A 25,421-nucleotide genomic window follows, 5' to 3' on the forward strand; every position below is an offset into this window, starting at 1 on the left:
CTTCTGTCTTCTTCAAATCTCCCCAAGATTTATATTTTGATCTGTACTGCTCCAGTGTTGGCTTCAACATTGCTACTTCCAGGTAACAGATTCTTGGGGAAAGAAAGAATGAAATATGGTACCATATGAAGGAAAAAAAAAAAAGACTAGGGTTGAACTCCTGAAATTCCTGTGTTCATTTCAGATTAAGATTTATGTTTTAGGTACTTATTAAAATGAAGAAGTATTGCTGCTGTTTGTTGGCTTTGAAGAGACTTCAAAATGCAAACTACATAGGTAGCTTTCTTCATTAGTAATAGAGGTTTTGTTTTCATGGTCCAATGTTTTTGTTAAATTGGGAGTGTGCCCAGCACCTTCACAAATATGTCCGAAATGATCAAGCCACATTAAAAAAATGACATGTGTCACATTACAGCAATAACAGTGGACAATAAATCAGTTAATCAAACGTGTGGCAAAAGTAATTTTGGGGTGAAAATTAAAATTGATTTCTATTAGAAAGAAAAAAAACAGAATTTACAATTCATATTTATGCAGAAATATGAATTTAATAAACCCTTGTTTATAGAAACTAATATTGAAGATGACAGTCTCTAAAAATTGAAATAGCAAGGTTCTTTCTATGATAGCTTTTCTTTAATTCTGTAGAGAAGAATGCAAAAATTTAAAATGCTCTCTTTTCCCCAGACCAGGGAAACATGTTCCAGTGGAGCACACAATAAGAGAACTTTCCCCCTCACAAGCAACCTTTATAAAAGAAAAAAAAAATCAGTGATTAAAGCAACACATATTTGTTAAACCAATTGGAAAAACTGAACAATCTATCAAATCTGAGTATTAGAACACTTTAAAATCCCTTCTTCTGCTACAATTGTGGAGCAGCTGATGATGTAGTTGGTCCTTTGCCTCTTCTCCTGGATAAGCTTCTAAAAGTTTTAGCCAAACTCCACAAAACATACAGTTGTTGGGTTGTCAGTCACCTAAACTCCAGCTACATAACCACTGATGTATTTTCTGTTAGATAAATCTCAAAAATCATAAATAAGACCACGCTCTTGTCTTTGAACTTATGTTTGATTTCTTTTTTCCCCAGCTCTTTTGCATTTGTCATGGCTTTTATATTAAATTATTTCAATATATATTTATATATTTATACATAAATATATAAATATAAAATATATAAATATTATTCTATTTATATTTATTTATATGCTTTATATATATATATAAATATATAATATAAAATATAGATGTAAATATTATTCTATTTATATTTTATATTATATATGTATATAAAACATTTTTATATACAATAAATATATAAAAACATTTAACATATATTTAATATTAAAACTAACTTCCAAGTAAAGGGTTCTCTTTTCTTCCCCTCTGTTCTTCCCTTTCTTCTCTCCTGTTCCTCATTTACAGCCCCTTCATTTCACTGTGGGTGGCTGCAGTCAGGATGACACACATGTAAATAAATTTGGGCATAATTTTTAACTATTCCAATATGAACAGTAGTGACATATTCATCCTAATATCAGACTCTAAGTGTTGTAACATTTCTATGTTAGCATTGCAAAGGTCTCCAGAGAATTGGTCTGTAATACACAAGAAGGTTAGGCATGACCCATGCCCACAGTTTCTTTGTACCAAAACATGCCAGCAAAAATGTATTTCTTTATTAGGACATCCAATAGGACCCAGGGAATTCTGGTTTGCTCCTATGACCTCTTTTGGGTGTCAAAAAAAAAAAATCCCTACCTTCTAAGGTTTTAATTTACAGCAATAAATGTCCTGTACTATACATGTAGCGCTGTACAGCTTCCCTGGTCATCCATCATTTGTTAAGCTGTATTAATTTAAAATATATAATAGTAACCACAGGAGCAAGGAAAAACAGCTTCTGAGTACAAATGGCTACAATGCTGTAAAATTGTGTGGTTTTCCCATTCAGTTAGATTTTGATGTAGCACTGATGGAACAGCCTGTTCTGTGTGCTCTACTGGTGGAAATGTTCTCGTGGCACGTGTCATGCAAAAAATACACATTGCCAGATTGGTTTTATTTAGTACATGTTTAACAAGAGTGTCCCAACCCACTAATTAGAACAAGTAACCCAGAGGTCCATTACAAATTGCTAAAAGGACACATATGATAACCCTAGAGAAGAAATATGATTGCCTTTATTTATTATTAATCATTACTATAGTTAACCAATTAACAAAGTATTTTATTCTTTCAAGCTTTTAAGGAAAGGCATATTTCTATCTTAATTATCACCACTCAGTTATGAATACTATAGAATAAAAGAATTAAACATTTTAATGTTACTTGGCTCTAAGCAAACAATAACCCTTAAGATTTGTAACCTCCAACCCCATCAGTCATTTATTTAAATAGCGAAACAATTAATTTTCTAAATGATATCACCATTTTTACTCTGCAAGCCCATTCTTCCATTGAGTGGGTAAATATGCTGTTCCCACAGGCTTTTCTAGCTCAGAGTACATTGACAGGAAGCCCATGGTGGCACTGCTCTGTGGTTGCTTTATTGATTTGGAGTTGATTTGTTGGAGTCCCAATGTAAATTTTTAGCTTTGTGTGAAGAGGCTCAAAAAACCATTTCACGTGCATCTCTAAAATAAATACTCCTGTGCCTAAAGAAAGAGGATGTGTCCTATTTCCTTTGCTTTGTGTAGAGCAGGTTCACTCTCTTGAGAGGAAATATTGCAGCTCTTGTTTCCTTGATTACCATGTCAAGGTTTTCAGTGGAGCAAGAACTGGATTTGTGCCTCTTCATCTTAAGGGAGGTACCCATAGCCCTTGGCTAAGGAATTGCTCTCAACTTTAGTGGTTTTTTGGTGCACTGAATATTTAATTAGTTATTGCAAAGTGGAACAGCTTTCAGGCTGAAATAGGAGGGGGAAAATATTTTCCTCCCTCATGAATATCTTATGGGATATTCTCCTGGAAGGTAAGAATTCAGATCTTCTCAAGCAGAGAAGAGAGTGAACCCAGGTCTCTTGCACTCAAGCTTGGGGCACAGGCTTGGAATTAAATTAACTAGAAAGCTGTCTAGTTGTAAATGGGTCAGCCTGTGTGTGAGTAAAAATAGTCCAGGTAAGTTAAGTCACCTTGCTTCTGCTCCTGTGAATCCTAACCAGGGAGAGGGACCTGCCTCTGACATGATCCATATTTGAAGCACATTTTTTCCACTCCTTTAGCATATGCACTGAGTTTTTGTGAATCCTGCTATAATCCCGCTGTTAGAAATCAAATTGTTCTCCTGCCTTGTGTATGAAGCTTCCATGCAAAGCAAGGATGGGCATTTGGTTTGGTAGCTACACAACAGAAAGTCATTGTTTTGTCTAAATTTTAAGCATGTGTGAGCCCTTACTGGAGCCAAAACCTACATACACCATGGTCCTGGGATAAAGCAAAGTGAACACCTCACATGCCAGGACAGCAGCATCCTCTCCTGATAGGTACACTGAAAGAGAAATTCAGGAAATGACTGAATTCTGCTAGCAAAATCTGCTTGACTGCACATAAACACTGTGAGGAATTAAAGATTAGACTTGGTATTAGGTCTAACTCCAATATGAGTTTACTATTTTCTTTTTTTTTTGGGGGGGTGAATTATCATTATTGGAAATTGTTTAGCAGCTAAGATTAAAAAAAAAGGTTAATTAGAAAAAGGTCTAATATGCTTTCACAACTGAGATTCACAGAAAATAGAAATCACAATACGTTGCTCAATAACTTTGCTCCGTGTTCTAACCTCGATATTACTTTTTGCTTTTGAAAAATCATCAGATCTTTATAGATAGCTTGGGTATTCTATCACTTTGCTTTTTTAAATATTTGAACACAGAGTTGGTTTCTTCTTTTTGTGTTCATGTACCAAGCAAAAGGTAAAATGGAAATAATGACAAGCATTTTGCTAAATAAAAATGATTTCACTTTGAGATAAATTCTCACATTGTGACTGTGTTGCTACTAAACACACTTTTATCACTCAGTCAGCAAATAGATTTTGGGGTCCCATTTATAGTCAGATCTCTGAAAGTCAGATCCATCTGAGAAAACATTCTGGCAGCTCCCAATAACAGCAGTTGTTAATGATGTGAAAAAATATTTTTGCAAACTGATGCTGAATGATTTCTTTCAGATAACTGAGAATTCCTTCACTCCCACTAAAACTGTTTTTCCTAGTGAATAAGTACCCTGTACAATTTGTAGGTTTTCTTGCTTTTCAATCTAAATTTAAGCCATTTATACAAAGCTTTTCTTTTGTCAAAGCTTTTTGCATTTTAAAGGGCACCTACAGAATATTTCTGCTACAAAGGCATATGTGGGTGAGAAAGAAAAATGGAAGAGATGAAGTTGATTTCACTTTGCTTCTTTCATTTATAGTTGCTTGATGAAACCTGCCAAATTTGATTTTGGAGTGTGCACGTACAGCATATATTAAAGGAGCTAGTAAATTTCCAGAAAGGGAAATCAATAGAATAATTCAATGTGAAAAGCTCATTCTTAACTGACAGATTAGTTGAGGTTTCATGACTCACTGTACATTTCAAGAGCAACATTCAAGGCTGCTACTGATCATGGGAAGGAGTTAATCCTAAAAGGAAATATGTATGTTGAGGAATGTTGACTTCATAATATACTTTCTATCCATCAGGTCACAAATACCTCATGGCACTGCTAGAATAAAGGCCACATACTAAATTTTAAATCTTAGAAATAAAGTCCTTAAAATTTACATTAAATAGATCTTATTATTCTCTTCCTTTTATTCAGATGAAGGTTCAGAAAGATGAACTGATTCAACTGAGGGCAACATTGAAAGTCCACAAAAAAATCCCTGGGGTGAGTGATCCATTTCAAACCTGGCAAAAGCCTTTTTTAAATTCCCCTCTCTTTTTGAGTCCCATAAAATTCTACAGCTCAAAGATAAGCTATCTTTCTACACTCTTCATGTAATCAATCTGTGTTGTTAATGGCTCACCAGTGAGATGATATGTCCACGTCACCAACCCTTTTGATGGACAGCTTTTTATCAGTAAGTTGCAGAAGCTATATAGCAACAAATTCCAAACTTTCTCTTTTGTAGAACAAAAATGTATTTATACTGCCACAGGCAGAATTGTACACTAAAAGATTGAGAGGTACACACATTTCCTTAGAACCAAATTTAAACTGATACATTTTCAAAAATGTGATTATTTTTATTCCTATTGGTTTAAATTAGTTAATATTTTACCTCCTACTAAGTTCTCCCTCTCCCTTTGTCTGTCTGTCTGTCTCCATCAGAATCTCTTCAGTGTCCCTAGAAATCTGGATCAAAACATTAAGGGTCACTGAATGCAGCAGAATCTGTTTTCTCAGCACTGCAATTCATCAAGAGATTCACTAAATATCATAAACATAAAAGAATCTGGATATAATTGAAAAAAAAAACCCGCACAAAAACAAAATTTAAAAAAATCTAAAATTTCCTTGCATGTTTACAAAAAGCCCCCTCAACAATCCTGAGCAAACCAAGATCAATGTCAGTGCCTATATTGGGGGACACTGTTATAAGAGTGTTTCACTTCAGCGGTAAACATTATTTTTCAGCTGGGTACAAAAACACTGCCTTATCAAGCCAAAACTTCCAATTAAAGAAAAATTTTCCATTGTGAGAATTGATCAGAAGTCCTTTCCAGGGCAGAATAAGTTTTGAAGTCCTCATTCTATTAGCTGTCTGGTACATGAAGTAGTAGCTTATACATCAATTCATCCACAGACAATAATTAATTTTCTGTAAAAATTAAATATTTTTATATAAATCTGTAAAAAAAATTACAGATTTTGATGGTAAGTAAGGGAAATAAACCTTTTAACTGATTCTTTCTGTCTGAAAAATAATCAGGAAGAAACTAATTCTTGCTATGTGCCTGCAGAGAGGAGAAACAAACACCTAGCAGGTAAGAAATCTATTCCGATTTGCTGAAACTCATCAAATAAAAAAAGATGTAGGAGTTAGCAGGTCTTTTCTGAGCTGACTCTGCCTAAAAATAGTTCATTTGGGGTTTGCATAAACTGTATTTTGGGTTTTATATCCTTAACTTTTATTTTTAGCCCAAGTGCCCACGCTTCTGGTGATTTTCTTCAAACAGCTTGAAGAATATACATCAGCCTCCTCCTATCTGTTGTGGACATTGTGCACAATATTCATGACTTAGATGACCTCTTTGTGGTCTGTTATGGTAAAAATGTTTTTTAAAATTCTTAGCATAGGTTGTATTTTTATCAAAATGATTAAAATCTGCTTCCAAAACACAAACACGTAAGCCTGAATGTTCCCTCCCTGCAGTTGTGACTTTTAAGGGCTGAGCGTTGACTTGCCATAAATCTTCTCTTTCACTGAAGTTTGAGGATGTGGGGAAGTTTTCTCATTTCTAGTTATTAGCTATGTGTTGAAAGAGATACCTTCGTGCTCCATAAGGTCTTCTGTGACATTTTTAGGTACTCTGAACATTTGAATTTAACTGTGGACTGCAATGCAAATGTGAGGTGAATTTTGCAGCATCTCTTAAGACAGTTATTTGACCACAATGAGTTTGTAGTTTCAAAGTAAAGAGCTAGAAAAGCAATAATTATTGACTGTTCATTATTTAATTGAATTATAAAATGGGGAGAAGTAATAATGAAGTTATAAGAAGGGTTGTAAAATCAAATTGTGCTGTAAGATGAAAAGCAGCAGTATTAATTGCTGAATTATTTTCCTTAGTCAAAAACCAGACAAGTTTTAAATGAATGGCAGAAACACAGTTCCTTCAAGGGAAAAATAGGAATGGGAAAATACTTTTATTTTTGCCCTGAGGGACTATACATGCTGAAGGGAAAAGACAAAATGTATCAAACACAGGGTGACTCACATGGTGAGTACTGAAATTTAGTATATCTTTATTTAATCTGCTTATGTTTTCCTTAACAAACAAAAAGAGAAGCAGTTCTACCTTTAATACTCAGAATTATACAACCAACCAAAGGTTTCAAGCTTTCTGTAAATTTAGCCTTTTAATATCAATATCATGATAAATAAACCTCAGGGGTTTACTGAAATTTTATAATTGAGTTTTATATACTCTGTTATATGCTGTATCAGAAACACCTCATGCCGAATGTTAGTCTTAATAGCCATTTCCAAATGGCTTTTTTTGCTTTTTTTTCAGTTCATCATGTTTAATAATAAATAAAAGTTTTGATAGAGTTTGCTGCAGTTTATTTTCAGAATGACTTTCAAACACTCTGTTTATCTGCATGTTGAACTGAAAATGAAAGCAACATTAGTGACAAGCATATTTTGCTTTTTTTCAGATTTCAAACATTTTTTAAGGTCATGTGGGTATTGCTGGCCAAGCATCAGTAGTTTATTTATTGCCTGATTACAAGTGGAATTGTAAATGGAATGAAATAAGATGGATATGGAGGATTACCAACTGCTGTTGGCATACAACCACATGCTTAAAGATGTCTTCATTCATTAACAGGCTCCTTTAGCTTGCCAGGGTTGGAAATGAAATGCAAGTCACAGCTTGTACATTTATCACTGTAAGGAAAGCCTCCTGCCAGTGCTGGTTAGGCAAAGTGTACTCGCAGCCATTAGCAGTCCAGCCTGATTACTGGGCTCCATCTGTTACCAATGGCAACCAGTGCCACTGCCAGCGCTCTGACAGCATTGTTTCCATCTGCGCCCACAGGAGAAACTTCAAATCTTAGAGTTTGAAATCCTGAAACAACCTTGCAGACACAATTAATTAATTAATTTTCTTCATAGGGATTTTTTGTTTTTTCACCTGCAGCAAGCAAACTGACCCTTACCTTCTGTAGAAGCCAATTAGCAGTTGGCTTCAATTATAACTTGTTCTATGAATTGATATCTCAGGTCTGTGCTCTTAAACTACGTGCAGTTCCCAGCACTGTGCAGCTTCTCCTTCCAAGACAGATCTGGTGAGTGTTTGTCACCAAAGCTGAAGGGAGAATTGCTTGTGGGAGTTAACACAGGAGGAAAGTGAGATGGGGGTATGAGGTGTGTGAAAAATGCATGTATTTTATGATTGGCTTTTCGCAAATATTAAAATGAATATTATATGTGTTGTATTAGAAAGCAATGCAATATAAATTCTCTTAAGTACTGTGTTAAACATAGTTTTAGGTTATAAAAAAATGTAAAATAGAAACTATGCTATGTAAGATACTTTTTTTAAAGAAAGGACTCACAGCAAGATAGCAGCCACAGGACACCTGAATCTTTCAGACAAAAATAATTTATTGCTCCGTTATCAGAAGAAATGAACTTCTTCCTGCCTTGAAGGTGCTGTTAGGATTAGGAGGAGGGAGTTGACCATGACCAGACAGAATCCTGTATTTGAATGGGATTTATGCATCATGTATGTGGTGTATGAATATGCAACAGGCTGCTGTTTTTAAGGGTTAATCCTCTGTTAACGTGGATCCTTTTCCGGGCTCGAGCTGCCCCGAAAAGATACCTGGATGTCTGTAACTCTTTGTATTTATTGTCTCATATTGTCCTAATTCAATTTGTCCAGATACTTATTACTCTAAATGTATTACTATTTTTTATAACCATTTTATTACTATTAAACTTTCAAAATTTTAAAAACAAGTGATTGGCATTTTTCACATGGGGGAAGGGAAGGCATTAGGGAAAAGAAGAAGGATGCAGGGGTCAGTGGTGGAAGATTGCTGATTGGTCCTGGCAAAAAATATTGGACAATATATATGAAAATAAAGCATTTTCAGACAGCCCTATGTTTATTTTTGCTGCTGCCTTATGTCTTGTACAACAAATTTTAATCACATAAACGTCATGCTGTGCATTACATCAGCTTTGCTAACTCAAACTCTTTATAAAATTTCTCTCTGTAGTACATAGTAATACTTCTCCTTTGCTGAATAATTGTTTTAAGCCTGAAAATCTACATCAGAAACTGGGTATATCTAAGAATTTTCTTGTGTTTTAAATGCGTCTGATGCAGTAGAACTTTTTCATCTCAGCAGCCTTTTTGTAGTTTACCTCAGAGGTCAGGAATAGCAGGTAAACAAGCAATCAATTATTTCAAGTATAGGCATAATAATGCAGAAAGTTAAGAAGAAGGTGCCAGCTCTGTTTCAGTTCTTACCAAACTAAAACATGCCTACCTTTTGAACAGATGTATATTTTAAAAAGCTTTGTTTTTCTTCTTTTTCGTGAACAGGCCACTGTAAATTTACAACTGGTATTCATCCTCATCAAAGTTTTATTACACCAAAGAAGAAACAGCCAGGCCAGTCTAAGATATGACTGACTCTCGTCTGCCTCTACTGTAATATATTGATCTTCCAGCACAACTGGAGGAACAAATTCCTAGATGATATACTGCCAGTTTCTTGAGAGAAAACCTGCTAGCAGCAGCATGTGTCACATTAAACTGCCTGGCTGACTTGGAGATGAAACAGAACCAGCTGGGATGGATGGGCTCCCTGGCCAACTCCAGAAGGAGCAAGATGCCAATGCAAGATCCGGCATTTCTGCCCTAAGCATCCCACAAGAAACTGAGCACAGGGAGCTCTAGTTGGTACCTTTGTCTCAGGGTTGTTTAGCAACCCTTTTCCATTCTCAGAAAGGACAACAAGGAAATATTTTTTTCTCCCAGGGAATATGTGAGGATGGTCACAAGTGTTAGAGCATTTCTGTGACCGGATGATGACCATTCACAGCTGGTGAGTATGAAAAGAGTGGCACCACCTCTGTGCACATTAATATGAGAGCTTACACTGAGAGGCTAAAAAGCCTGTGTTCGCATAGGAAAAAGAGTGCTTTCCACAGCACTCTTTAGAAAATAACTCTCAGAAAATAACTTGGAGAGAAATGAAGCTGATTTAAAGAAAATGCAATCAAGAAGATAGAGGGCAAGGCAAAGCATTCAGGGTGCAAAGTCAGGAGAATGAAATGAAACAAAACCAAAAGAAAGCAAAATTAGGAATAACTATTGTGAGGAACAAGATATATGAATAGCTCTGAGTATAACAACATGGTAAGTATTTAATGAAATAATTCTACAAAAATAGGAAGGAGTGCATGCATGCATTTTTTATTCCTGAGCATCTTTCTAAATCTCTGAGCAATATCTGATAAATTGTGCAGTTTGTTAAAAAGAAAAAGAGAACCAAAACCCCCTGCAAAACTGAACAATTGAATCATAAGGACTTATATCAAACAGCTTTAACCTGTTTTAAAGTCTGATCATATGCCTTTATGCAAATTTCCTAAGTAGCTAATAAACTGAAGCAAAGGCCAAAAGCCTTTGACATACAGGTTTAAAATATCAAAAACTGGTTTCATTAAAATGAAAACCATTGAGCCAAAGCTTGAATGCCTGTTTCATCTAAATCCATCCATGATTTGTCAGTTTCTGCTGTGCACATTCTGAGATAGTAATTTAGCCCAAGTCCCTTCTCCAAAAACGAAATTCAGTGTCCTTGACTGGTACTGAGAGAAAAATGGGCAGAAAAAAAGTGATCATTATCTATCCAGGGAGAATAGTAGGAGAAACTCACATAAAACAAGGGCTCATTCTCTGGAGGTGAGAGTACAATTAATATATTTCAAGATATTAAAGGCCAGAGGGATGTTGTGAACAAATAAGCATAATTTAATTCTTAATGAATTATCAAAAAAAAAAAAAAAAAGAAAGAAAAAGAAGCCTCCCAAATGACTAGAAGCAAAAATTGAGTTACTACAATCTAATTTTAGCTTAATTCTGTTGCAAGCTTTTCTAATATCTAAAAAATGAAACAAAATTGTGATAATTGTCTGATTTTGAACACTGTAATAATTAAGCTGCTATAAACAGGAAAACAGGTGAAAGAGCTCAGGTATATTACAATAGGCCAAGGTTTAGAATATCTACAATTAATGACATGTGGGGAATAACTGAGCAGGCACTCTTTCATTCCTATGGAGATCTGCTAAGACTGAGACAGCAGCAATGTTTGGAAATGTTAGAAGACAATGGGGAAAACTCTGAATCCTGAGGTGCTTATAGAGCAACAGATTAGACAAAATGCATTTCCCAAGGTAAAACAAATCTTAAAATAAGGACACTTTACAGGTCCTTTCTTATTCTGCCCCAGAGTGAGCTCCATGTGCTGAAGTTTTAATGAAAGTACATTGGAGAGAAAGAACACAGAGGCAAGTTTCTGATTTGATTATAGCTGCAGATTAAAACAAGGACATGAAATCATCCAAGTCAGGAGGAAAAAGACACAGAGGAAGGGAGGGGAGGGTTAGAGCTAGTAGATTGCTGGGAAGGAGGCTGTTGGCCTGTGGGGAGCAGAATAATATATCATAGAATGGCTTGGGTTGGAAGCGACCTCATACATCTCATTCCAACCCCTGTCACAGACATCTTTTATGGAAAATCCTTTCCTTAGGATTTTTTCTCCTGAGAAGCTGGGAGGCCTCAGGAACAAAATGTAAACAATGGTCATCTGCTGCTGTGGAATGCAACAGGTGCATCTGTGATTGGCCCATGTTGGATGTTTCTAATTAATGGCCAATCACAGTCAGCTGGGTCAGATTGTCTCCGTCAGTCATGAGATTTTATTATCATTCCATTCTTTTCTATTCTGTGCCAGCCTTCTGATGAAATCCTTTCTTCTATTCTTTTAATATAATTTTATTATATCATCTTCTTTTAATATAACATATATTGTAAAGTAATATATCAGTCTTCTGAAACATGGAGTCAAATCCTTGTCTCCTCCCTCATCCTGGAATCCCTGTGAAAGCCACCAAAAATCTCCCCTGCCATCTTTTCTAGTTTATGATGTGCTGAATCTTATCTTAAATACCCACTTTTGAAAATTATTTCATGTTCTCATGTGGCAAATTAAGCAGACAAGCTGAAATGCAGCCAGAGCCATCACAGGAATATTGCTCTCTGTCCCTGTACTGCCGGCTGATATGAAAAGATTTCAAGGTAACACTTCTGAAAGTATATGGTATATATATTCAGAAAGAATTATATAATACTATTCCTAAAGATGCTGTCATAAAGATTGGAAAGAAGTTGTGACCTCTCTATGGCAGTGGCAGTAGGAGTTCATTCTCTCAGCAATATTCCATATCATGCTCTCATCTGAAAGTACATGCAATAACTATGACTCAGTTAAACAATTCTCAAAATTCAGTCAGTAGAAAAAATATTTCATATGAATTTCAAACCTTTTTTTGTTTTAGTTTTCCTGCTCCTCCAATGACAATGGAATAACATTTTCCTTATTATGAAATTAACCCAGATTAAAAAACCCAAAAACCCCAGTGTTCTAAATTAGCTTAATAGTAACTTCGACACATTTATGGATTGATGCAGAAATCCAACAATTAAAAAGCCAATAAGGAAAAAACTTTTAACCCCCCATGCCCACATCTCTGTCAAATCACAAATACACTCAAAATATAAAGAAGGTTAAAGTAGAAACATAAGCTCGGCTATATTAAAATTAATTTGAAAGCATGAAATAATCACTGTTGAAAATTATGCTATTAAAAAAATTCAATTAAGATTCATGACTCACTTCAGTTTTGATTTTATCCCTTCTGCTCTAGAAAGTTACAAGCTGCATATCAAGTGTCCGGTGGGGTTTGGGAGGCAATGACGAACATTAATTTCAGGACATTTCTTTTGGATTCAGGAAGAACTGACTGAGTGAAAAAGGGATGAAGATACCTCAATGAATTTCCTGCATATTGCAACAGCATTGCGTCTGACCTGGTTTTGGTTTTCATTAGAGAGCATTTTTGATTTGGTTTACAATGTTTTGAGAAGGAAATGTTATCGATTTCTTTCAGGAACATAATATTGTGGGATTTTACATTTATGATGCATTTTTAGTAAAATCTTTATTTTGAAAGCAGCAGAAGCATATTTCTAATTTTTTCATTTTGCTGCATCTATGTTAGCTATAGTAGAAAATCCAGAGCTGTTGAAGCTCTGCACTGACATTGGCACAAACTGTCCGGCAGTGGATAAGTGAAACACGCTGCAATATCCATTACTCTCATTTTAGCACTTCTAGTATTTCTGTTCCTTTTGAGGCACAGTCTCTCACAATCAGCTGAGCCCATGAGAAACCTCCCATCATGGCACCTAAACCTGATTTATGTCAGCGTTAGGCCAGTGCCAATGAGGACACCTCGGCCCCATCTCCCCAAATATTGAAAGAAAATAAGTTTTCTGTATGGGGCTTTTATTTTTATAGATGAGTATCTACATCTGCATGTAGAAAAGGAAGAAAGGAAGCAAAACAAAGAATGATATAAAAGAAAAAAATATGTACTTAAGGCAACCTTAGTATCTTGAATAAAACTCTGGCAGTTGTGAGAAAACTCTGAGACAATCATATCAAATGCTAGATGACCTTCCCCTATATATACTCAAGTTACCTTGGAGTTAACCAAGATGATGACATAACCCAGACAAATTATTTAGGCTCCATTACAGATGACACAGGAAGATTTGTAGTTAGTGACAGGGTTTCATCTTGCCCATATTAAAGCACAGAAAAATGTGGTCAGAGCAGCAATGAAGCAGAGGAGGAGGATGCAATCTTAACAGGAAAGTGAGATGACCAGCCACAGGAAGAATGCACAGAAAATTGTTGCATTATGATAATGGTGTTTGATTGATTTTACAGCATCCTGCAAAGGAATCATAGCAAGATTTTTAGGAGAAAGCTATAATATATGTTGGCTATCCAACAAAAATTTTATCATTGGTATGGAAAGGTAACCTCAAATGAAGTAGTAAACACTGTCTTTGCATAATTCTGAGTATAATAGAATACAAAATGTGGTGTAAAATTAATTTAGATGTAATGAAATCACTGAAGAAACTATCTCTTGTGGTACATCAGGACAACTCCAGAGGTGCCAGTTGGCTTGTAGAGGCAATTTAGCCTGACTGCTTCATTTTGTCAGTGTTACTGTATAAAAAGCACTGCTTATGGTGGGGATTAGTTGTTGTCTCATCTCACTTCATGTTCTGAATAATAAATGTTTATGCATGTTGCCTTCAATATGATTTGTCATATAAATGCTATATAATTTAGTTATTAAGATAAGATACTATGTGACAATATTTATATAAGAGAATCCTCCCAGTCACTCCACTGCTTCTAAGTGCTAAGGGCCAATTAGATGATTTTTGCTTCTGAGATCTGGTAATAGTTTGTTGACAGATATTAAATGATTCATATAAACACATTCAACCATTTTCTCCCATGAAATAAATACCATTTTCCTTTTCTTTTTATACTTTTTTTTAATGAATGCATTTGTTAATTAAAGCTCAGTAAGTTTAGAGTTTACCCAACATTTGAATTGCACTACACATCACTTCAAAACTATAAGCACTTAATTTATAGTGCACTTTTAATATTAATTACAAGTCCTACCACCAACATCATATTATTCTCCATAAGGAGTTCTTCAATATCCAGCTGCTTTGTTCTTTGTACCACCTCAGCATTCTGGCTTACCAAAAGCCAACTCGTCAGAGGAAACACATTGCAACCCAGTTTCCATGGCAAACGTCCTCTGTTGATAACATCCAGTGATACACAGTGTAGCACTTCCAGAAAAGCTCCCAAAATTTGCTGCTTTCCCCAGGGCCAGTGACACAGCATTCCCGAAACAGGAGTAGGGCTTGTAGCTCAAGAGTGGCTCTCGGCACTACTCATGAATCCCACGATCTGTTACAAAGGCTTTCCTCCCACATCTACCTGTTGGTTTTCTGGTCTGAAAAATTGAAGTTGGTGAGTTCCCATTTCATTTATATAGAAGGATTAAAAAAAAAATTAATTTTAACAGAACCTCAACTGATTGCAAGTTTATGAATTGCATTCAGCATAATGCAAGGCAGAGATTCGACCTTGAAGTATTATACCCAGTTAGGTTTGAGGCAGAGTTGGAAATAAATTGGCAGAAAATGTGCATAAATCTGCTACAGTAGTTTCTTTGAAGTCTGTATTTACTACAAGCTCATGGGCTAATTACATTATCATAGTTTTGCATTGGCTTATATGATATGTAAGCCAGCACAGTAATTTATGACTTTTCTGCTAAACCAGTGCAGAGGCATCTTGTCAGGCTAGCTGGGTACACCAGAGAGGCAACTTTTTCTTCACTCTAGAGAACAGTACAGCAACATCACAAAATTTCTCACAAAACCAACCAGCAGGTCTAGTGCCAGATGCTCATGAGCAGAGTTTGGGGCTGCCACTACCTTCAGTGAAGAGCAGACGTGGTCTGACTGTGAGCCAGCCCTGGAGCCTGCCCGATGTGTCACCAGCCCTCCCACCAGCTCCTCAGCTCAGCGTGTGACATATGCTGCCTTCCCACTGGCAATCACAAGGTAACTCCTCACTTTGGAGTGAGAAAGCCACGAGCCACTGAACTTGTGCAGCTCTTTGGATATGTCACCTCACGGAGTGCATGTAGTGCCTGATGGTTCATTATGCCTAGAAAGCACCACACAGCATTTTTAATGAGCCAGGACAAAGACTCCCTTTCCTTTCAAAATGAGGCATTTTTGAGAGTCTTCTCTCCTTTTCATACAATCAGAAGGAATTAAAATACATTACCAGGGAACTGTGGCATCATAAAAGAGAATTATGTGGCGGATGTGAACAAGGCTTTTCTGGCTGTTTCAAGTTTTGAGTGTGGTTTGTTTGTTTGTTTGTTTGTTTGTTTTTAACTAGTGCTGCTTCAAGCATCAAGCAACAATAGAGCACAAGTTAAAAATACAAGAAATTCTATCAGGTATAAGATTTTTTTATTGTTGATATACATTTTTATAAGGTAGATATTTTTCAAACAGTAGATTCATATACATACACACGTGTATGAATAAAGTACATGTACATACGTACATGTATGACTGTTGTCCCAATTTAAATAATCTTCTATATGTTGCTTTTCTCTTCCTCACAGAAGGGACTTAGTAAACAAAATGCAATGCATAGTATTCTTGCCTTGCTTCATCTACATAGGCTTTCTTTTAATATCATATATTCTCTTTTCAAACTTAGACATGTTTGTTATATTTGGGTATTTCGATATGTACAAGGATCTGTCTTTCAATGTCATCATATAGCTTGCTGCTTCCTAATGATGCATAGTTACCTGCAGGGAAACTTTCCCTCGTTTAAAACAACAAAAGAAAGAAGGAAAAAAAAAACAAACCTAGGCTTTTTTCTTGCAATTATAAACATATCACATTTTATTTTTAATTTGCATCAAAACCCACAGAAAAACTGGAGGTGAATTTAGGCCCTCACCAGCTTTTTGCACATTTTGCTGGCACATTTAACTTCCTCTGTTTAGCCCCAGCTATTTGCAATGCCTCCCACACTCCTTGGAGCAGGCATCCTGTTAACTAACTTCTTGTTTAAATGAAGGGCTATGCTGACAATTAAATGTAGGATTGTGCATGCTTCAGTGCCGTGCCTTATTATAATCAACGTGAGTAGAAGCAGAGTGCTGAAATTATGGGTTTTAGTCTGCATCTGCATGGCATTATTATGCTTATCAAGGTGAAAATGTCAACGCTGAAGAATGTAATTGTGTACCTTAAGCTGCAGCAATAGTTAAACTGAACTCCTGCCCCGACTATTAATGCATCAGAGTGCTACACTTAAGAGGCTCTATAACTCTTTATGTGGGCAGAGCTTTCAAATCATGAATTTATTTCCTTCCTTTCTGTTTTTTTTTTTAAGACTTTCAGACCTGAGGTTTTTCTGTTTGGTTACTGCTTCAATATGGATTTTCTGGTGCAGTTTTTTCTTTTTAACAAAGTTCAGGAGCAGAAAGCACAGCGTAGGTTTGTGCACAGCTCCGCTGCCCTCCGGGAGGTCAAGTGTGAAATGAGTTGAGAGACACATTGACAGTCCGTGCGTGAGCCAAAGCTGCTCCTGCTAGTTATCAGTAATTCAGATCTGTGGGTCTAGTCTGGCCTCTTATTATATCCAATCACACCAAAGAATCAAATAATTCAGTGAATTATCTATGTTTACTAGATTGTCATTTTGATCCGAACATTGTCTCACAGCAATTACGCATGTTTTATTTGTTGATTTTAATGTTTAGTCATCCTGAAGATTTTGATTTGTTATTAATTTATACTGAAAACCAAATGCAATTGTCTTAATACAATATAGTACTTTGTTGGGTTTCATACACTGCTTATGTCAGTCACTTGTAAGTTATCTGTGGGTAGGGGAATATCACTTTTCTTTACACAAAGACAGAGGGAATATTTTCACAGTCACAGTGATTCTTTTGAGCTGCTTACACTGTGCTGAACCCACACAATTGGCTCAACATATATGCCAAAAATACATCCCCATGCCTGCACATTAGTTAGTTTCCAAATTATAATATTGAAAATTCTGTTACTTCTCCTTTTCCTTTTCTCTCTCTCTCTCTCTCTTCCTTCCTTCCTTCCTTCCTTCCTTCCGCCACTTCCGCCACTTCCTTCCTTCCGCCACTTCCTTCCTTCCCCTCCCTAATTTCCCTGTACAACGGATTTAGCAGGAAAACAGGGAATATATGGTAATATAAAAAGCTTTTTTTTTTTCAATAACTTCAATCTGTTTCAATTTCTAAAAAAAAAAAAAAAGAAAGAAAGAAAAATAAGAAATTGATAAGAAATTGCACAGGCCTTAGTATTTTACGAGTCATTATTTTAAACTGATTCATTTATTCTAAAATGCTATTTTCCCACTCCTGATCTGTTTTTTGCCATGAAGAGAAATACAACAGAAATTCAAGGATCTGAGGATTACATACATGATGTATTTCATACGTGATTAAAGTTTACTCTTCTAGTCCTTTGTGTAAAAGGAAGAAAATAGCCAGAAAATATTTGTATTTAGGAATTATTCGGAAATTTCCTTAAAGATAAAATTAATCTTAGCAACACAGAGAGAAGATTTTGCTTCTTTTGTTGAAACACTTGGTAGCCTAACAGGAAGAGCACCCCCCCTTGTGCTTCTGGGCAGCTCCAAGGAGCTCAGTGCAGAGGTGAAGGAGGGCTGTGGCTGCACTGGAGGCAGAGACTGGGAAGATTAATGCTTCTAGATTTACTCCTATATCATTTGTGCAAGTGAAGAAGTTACTCATACCACTCAAAATAAGTAAGAAGAATTATTTTGCCTTCAGAGCACTGAACCTTAGCATGCTTTCCAGCTGCCAAGCACAAGATTTCTGCTCATCCTTATACGTGGACTACTGGGATCTGGAGTTACAGAAATTAGAGGTGATGGCATGCTTATGCTGCAGGGATAAGACAAGGTATAAGGCTAAGAGGGTCAGTTTTCTATTAAATTCTAAATAACAATAAAAGTTTTAAAAATATATTCACTGCCATTTACAAAAAAATGTGTATGTTCTGCTACAGGACTGGGAATAGAAAAGAACTGGGTTGCTTGGAGCAGTAGTGGATCAGTCTGAGAATCAGAGATTTCTTAATAATGAATAAAAAGTTTCAGATGTTGAGTTTGTTTCTAATCTTGCTTGCATCAATATAAATCTAGAAAAGCTCTTTGAAACCAATGAAGTAAAACTAATACAAATCAGTATTTTAAAATGAGACAGTCAGCCACTTTTTACTCGTTACTGTCAGAGCTGTATATCTCCACTGATTTTATTAGAGTGATATATCAAGATCAGACTTTTAAATCATTCTACAGTCAAAACTCCTGTTGCAATGACAGGTAAGCCCTTTCTCTTGCATACATTGAAATAGGTGTGAGAGGCTGTTATTAATTCTGCAGCTGGAAAGCAGAGTCTGTGATTCTGACATTCGGAGCTGTCTTTGCAGGCCAATCTTCCTGTACATGTGTGTCCTGGTTTAAGGCAAATTTGGTAGAGAATCTCCAAAGGGGGCTCCTTCAGAAAGCAAACCCACACGGGCCCTCTCCCCAACCGGGTCGGGAAGGATTCCTCAGAGACAAGTGAAAAGAACCTGTTTATTTAACAGGTAAAGCACTGTGAGGGTCTGTCTGAGTTTTCCCTCATCTACCTCATGATCATCCTTGGGAGACCACTGAAGAGAAGACCCACCCCGTCTAGAATATCTGGCTCTGAAGGAGAAAAGTCACATGCCAAAGGCCCAGAGACCTGAAAGCTCAGTGTTAAGCTTTTGTTTTCACAGGTGTGTTTGCAGTATGCTAAGAAGGGGGCACCGTGTCCCGTTTGCAACAATAGCAGCTTTGGAAGCTATCCCACCTCACAGCCTGGCTGGACTTGTCCTGAGTTTCAGGGGGTCTCCCACAGAAGACCCTCATCTGTTTTACAACCACCGTGACAGATAGACTGGGATGTAAGGAGCCTCTCCATCAAGGACTGAGACATGAAACTCCTAAAAGGCCCCTCTGCTCCATCAAGGACTGAGACATGAAACCCCCATGTGGAAAGGACCCTCTGCTCCTTCCAAGGACTGGGACTGAAACCCCCATGTGGAAAGCCCCTCTACTTCTTCCAAGGACTGGAACTGAAACCCCCATGTAGAAAGGCCCCTCTGCTCCTTCCAAGGACTGGGACTAAACCCCCAGCCCGTGGAAGTGTGTGGGGGATGCAAGTAGACCAAAGCGAGATGTTTGCCTGCAGGTTGTGACCACTGGACCACAAAAACAATGGCTCTCGCTTACTGCTGAGAGCATGGACTACCTGTTACATCTATTCCTTATTGTATCTGTTTCCTCCCCCTCACAATTTTCTGTAATAAAAATCTCTGAGTTAGCTAGAGCCTTTGAGATCTCCCCAGCATAACAGGCAGATCCTTGACTGGACTGGACCAAAGGACTTTGTCTCTGCGTTGGTAGCTATATCCCCTCTCCCTCTCTCTTCTCTCTCTTTATCTTTTTCTCTCCCTTAATCCCTCTATCACATTTTTGCTGTGGTTATTTCAATAAAACTGCATTTGATTTGATTATCACTGCAAACCCCCTTGTACCGTGTTGGTTTTTGCACTCTGAGATCATTCCTACGAACCATCAGGTCAACTGTTCACTAGGATGGATCCTGACAAGCACCCCCAGCACACGGAATGAACAATACTGGGTGACACCACTCTTTCACCACTCTGAAAAAGATGACAAATTCACAAAGTCTCTCTTGGGGGTGGTGGCTCTGTTCTCAGTCCCTCCAGCACTGGGGCAGCTGCTGCTCAGACTAGGCCCCACTAGGCCACAGGGTGCAAACTCTCAGTGTTCCCAGGGCCCAGTCTGGAGCAGGTTTGAGTAGGTCCAAAAAAAGGAAACGAGAAACAGTCCAGGAAGAAATTTGGACTGTTTAGCTAAACTAGCTAATAAGCAGAAGCAAGAGCAAAGGAAAAAACAAAGCAAAAAGCAAAAGCAGCACCATGTACTGCCCTGTTTGTGTGTCCCACCAGCCATGGGGGAGAAGCTGATAAGAAACCCAAAACAAAACGTTTGCTCTTTAGAGCCACTCTTGAAGGCACAGAACATGATATCCAGCAAAATAGAACACATGAATGGGGATACAAGCATCATAACAACACCCTTGGACAAGGTGGAATTTTTAACTCATCTCCAGGAGCAGCAAGCCCTTTGAGAGAGAATCCCAGACTGGCTCAGGCTGGAAGGGACCTCTGGACACCACCTAGCCTGCTCCTCTCCCCACTGATGCATGATCACCATGTCCAGGTGGCTTTAGAACATTTCCAAGGACAGGGAATCTGCCTCCCTCCCCTCCCTGCTGGCCCAGCACAGAGTAAAGAAGGGCAATGCCATGTGGCTGAGAGAGAATTTGTGCTGTTTGTGCTGTTTGTGCCTGCCAGCCGAGTGGGAGCGAGGGGAGGCAGGGGAATAGGCTGTGACATGACTTTGCTTTGAAGCTCCTATCAAGTGCAAATAAGGCTCATACTAAATAAGCCCCTGCTAGAGAGTTGGATATTTTTATTTCTAGTGTTTAGCTTGCAACCAAAAATCTGTTTTGGTTCAATTCTTTCAGCGTTCAGAAAAGCATTGAAATGACAATTTACTTCTGGTTCAAGCAAAACAATGGTTTGCATGATTATCAGTTCAGCTTCATGGTTTGATTACAGAAAGCTTTGATTTTAAAACATTGAGTTTAACTCTGTCAAAGGATCAAACCTCATAATTTTTTTATCTAAACCTGACATTTTCCTCATGCATATAACCCTTTTCTGCCCTTCCTCTTTCTCTCTTGCTAATAAACTGCTGACAAGCCACGTTTGATTGTCTTGTGAAGGCAAGAAGATCAAATACATACCGAATATTAACAAATAAGAAAGGATATCCTAAGGGGTGAAAAAAAAAATGTTACAGAATGTATTCACTTGTTCTGCTGGAAAGAGTTGTCAGGCACATTGAAAAACCAGTTCAGAGTTGCCCTGCCACGGTGAGGGAGCGGGACCCTCAGCATCACACAGGGGATTTTGGGATTTCAGGAGTGCTCTGCTCACTCCTGTCAGTCCTGGGCTGGGCTGAGGGAGGCAGGAAGGAAAGGAGGGATGCTGCTCCCAGCCACTGACCTCAAAGCTATTGCGTCTGTCTCATAAATAGAGGGTAAAAATTCCTGCTCATGATTGAAAAACAAGGCCCTTCTTCCCCAGCTGCACTGTGTCTATTTTGTGCTTGTTTATTTTTCCCCTGCTTGTGGTGTTTTTTGTGACGGTATTCACAGGGGTTTTTGGATGAGGGAAGAGACAAGGATCTGACTCCATGCTTCAGAAAACTTGATTGATTATTTTATGATACATATTACATTAAGACTATACTAAAAGAATAGAAGAAAAGGTTTCATAAGAAGGCTAGCTCAGAATAGAATAGGAAGGAATAATAACAAAGGTTTGTGGCTCGACTGTCTGTCTGAACCAGCTGGGCTGTGATTGACCATTAATTACAAACATCCAACATGGGCCAATCACAGATGTGCCTGTTGCATTCCACAGCAGCAGATAATCAATGTTTGCATTTTGTTCCTGAGGCCTCCCAGCTTCTCAGGAGGAAAAATCCTAAGGAAAGGATTTTCCATAAAAGTTGTCTTTACCAATTTTGTTCTCTGGAGTCCTGTCCCTGATCACCACAGAGAACCCCTGTGTGGCCGCCTGCTTCTGCCTCTGCTGTACTGGGTGGGTTTAGAGAGCCAGAGAACAAAGGGTGGCTCACATCTGAGCACCTTTGGCACGTTGCAATTCTACATGAAATCTCACATTGCAGTTTAAGAACCAATTTAGTAGCTGCAATTTTACCTTGAAATTATGTTTAAATATTACTTTGTGTAGATTCTATAAACATGTTTGCTGTTACTGTTCCACGCAACTACATGTAGAAAAAAAATTGTCTATACCTGATCCTGGTATTTGCAGGTCTGATATTTCTCCTTAGTCTTGTCCATGCCAGTTTAGCTAATAAAAATGTTAATTTACTGCCAGCCTCAGAGTAGGTCCTTTCTTGTCCTCATAACAGAGACAGAACAGAGGTAGCACTAAACAGAAAAAGAACTCAAAGGACATATTAAATAAAAGAACTAGAAAGAGATGGAAAAAAATGAAACTTTTCTTGAGCAAAAGAACAAGCAAAAGAGGTCAACACCTTGAATTATTTACAGAGGGCCAGTAACTCAGGTTCTTTCTGCCCAGTATACAAGCAGTCTGTTTATTCTGATAAAGAAACAGCTTTTTATGTATATCAAACAACATGTTCAGAAAGCTTACAAAAAAAACTCTATAGCCTCAAAGACAAATGCTTATCTGGAACATGGAGGAAAAGAAACTCTAGAAATTAATGTTTGTGCCTCTCTGTCTGCACCAGCACCTCTTGAATAAAAGTATTCTTATTTTCATCATGAGTTAAGATACACACATAATAAAATAATATATACACATACAAGCACACACACACACAGACATATTGAATCCCATATTTTCAAGCTGAATACTGCAGCAATTTATTTTAATATGAATGAAACTGCGACTCATGCTTGACTTGAGATTAATTTGAAAAAGAATTTCCAGTGCCATGAAAGGACTGTGGCTTCCTAGCTGTTGTCTTGACCTACTTGACAGTAAATCAGGTACAGCTTTGTTCCTCCAAGGTTATCCATTCCAGGAATGGGTTTTCTGTTTGGTATGCAGACTTGCAAACCCACTCTTTGAAGATGTGGAGTTGTCTTGCTCTCTCTAGATGTTAAGCTTCCTTTAAACTGTGATGAAGGATAGGGAAAAGAGTTCTAATCACCAAAGAAATCCTTTAAAGCATTGATGTTTTCAGCTGTCAGATCACCTTGTAACAGTGGCAATGGAGAATTAAAACTCATGTCCAGTTGTCTGTGAAACCTCGGCTCTGCACAGTGTGACAATAAGAGGAAGCAAACATTGCATTGGAGCTGTTCTTGTGTCAGTCACTGTAAAAAAAATTCTAGTGCTAATTTACTTAATGTTACAACCTGATCCATTACTGATGGAGAAATGCAAAGTTAGAAAACAAAATATTTTATTATGTGCAAGTCTCTTAATAAAATAGAGTAATCTAGCCAGAAACACTCTGAGACAGTAAATATTTGCAAGTTTGGATAATATGCTTGTCTTCATGATTGGCAGAATTGATCTTGCTTAGTGTTCACTTCACAATTCAGAATTATCCCTCACTCTCTCATATACACAGACCCCTTTCCTTTTCAGATTTGTACAGACAAGTAGCTTGTATAAAATAAAAATTCACTGCAGGCTAATTTAAAGTCTTATAATAATAGAGGGTGAGATTTTAGGTGGGGAAAATTAAAATCCCAAATTAATTCTCAATCCTCTTTTCTGGAACTATGCCTATTTGTCACATAGACTCAATAAATATGATAATAGCATTATATTGTTAGCATCTTAACAGACATTCTATTTTTTAAGCAAGCAATTCAATTTTTAATGCAGAAATTCCTAAATTCGTTTAGCGTACTTGATATCTGATCCAAGAAGAATTTTAAAATCATTTCACAAGATGCAAACTGAACAGCTTCTGTAATTTCACGCCTCATTCAAGTTTGCTTTATGTTATGCTGCCATTTCTACCTCTGAAAAGCAAGTGTTACAACCTGGAGTGGAACAGTGGCCCTTCAGGATTTCTGTGGGCACTGCAATCCACACAGACACAAGACAGATGATTTAGTCTGGTCAAATGTCTTATGAGCTATTGTGCTTGTCCATCAAAACACCTGTCAGGTAATGGCAGAGGAGAGTGAGTGATGATAGCAGAGACCTTTCTGGTCTGCTGCATGTACCAAGGGCTGCTTCAGATGTGCTCCAGCCACTCAAGTTTCTTGCATTATGAGGCATCAGGTGAATAAATCATGATTACGCTCTGTGCAACAGTAAAGGAAAAATTTAGGAATCAACAATTACTTCAATTTAGATTATAGTATCTCGGGGTTTGTGTTGCTGAAATGGCTCCAGAGGTATTAAAGAGTCTTTTTTCCTGGCCCCGTGACCGAAGGAGAAGTCAAGATTCCTTGGGTCTGGTTCTCAAGGTTGTTTATTTTCTCTTATCTGTTACATTATTTTTCTGACCTGCTGAGGTCTGTCTGGCAGGTTGGTTTGTGACACACAGACCGCCCTTGGGGCGCTGTTAGTTTTTTATACTAAGAACTATGTGTACTTTATTTACAACAATTTTCCAATACCTATCACCTATGTTAGACAGTCTGTCTCTACTCTAAACTGATCTAGAAGTGCCACCAACACAGAAGAAGAAGGAGAAGGAGAAGGAGAAAGAAGAAGGAGAAGGAGAAGGAGAAGAAGAAGAAGAAGAAGAAGAGGAAGTAGAAGAAGTAGAAGAAGGAGGAGGAGGACAGGACATGCCCAGATTCCTCCATCTCACCTCTTGACTCCCCATTCTAAATCCCCAAAATTCTACTTTTTCAGCCTGTGATAAATTCACTATCATTCTACTCAAACCCTTGTGGCTTGTAACTCCTCACACAAAGTTGGTAATTGTTTCCATGGCTTAAAATCAAAGGCACAGGTATCTTTGACTCCGTGCCAAGGTCTCTGAGCCCCCTGCCAGGGTCTTGACCCATCCAGGGCAGCCAGAGGAATTTCCTGAGTTCCAACAATAGTACTGCTGACATTTCAGCATTTTTGATCTCTACTCTCTGGGCAATAATTTTGCCTTGATTTGTCTTACCTCCCCATAGAGCTGGCGTCAGAGAAGAGGGACTTGTGTTGCAGGGCAGTGAAAAGTTTTCTAGTAAGCTTCCTTTGGTAATGCATGGGCATATTCTAGTAAGCACAAACCATTATTCCAGAGCCAGGAAACTTGGG

General features: G+C 37.5%; 1 long non-coding RNA gene across 3 annotated transcripts; it reads left to right on the plus strand.

The window, feature by feature from the left end:
* The first annotated feature begins 7,619 nt into the window (after positions 1 to 7,619).
* On the plus strand, positions 7,620 to 24,754 carry LOC106629337 (uncharacterized). 3 transcript variants are annotated; one of them, XR_012580566.1, is made up of 3 exons: positions 7,620 to 8,007; positions 9,276 to 9,780; positions 18,945 to 24,754. It is a non-coding gene; the product is annotated as an uncharacterized LOC106629337 (long non-coding RNA). The 3 variants fall into 3 exon arrangements; XR_003379982.2 differs by having other exon boundaries at positions 19,104 to 24,754; XR_001332594.3 differs by lacking the exon at positions 18,945 to 24,754 and adding an exon at positions 12,757 to 14,945 and having other exon boundaries at positions 7,622 to 8,007.
* Positions 24,755 to 25,421: the final 667 nt, after the last annotated feature.

The sequence above is a fragment of the Zonotrichia albicollis genome, chromosome 5 (genome assembly GCF_047830755.1).
Source record: "Zonotrichia albicollis isolate bZonAlb1 chromosome 5, bZonAlb1.hap1, whole genome shotgun sequence".
NCBI classification, from domain to species: Eukaryota; Metazoa; Chordata; class Aves; order Passeriformes; family Passerellidae; genus Zonotrichia; species Zonotrichia albicollis.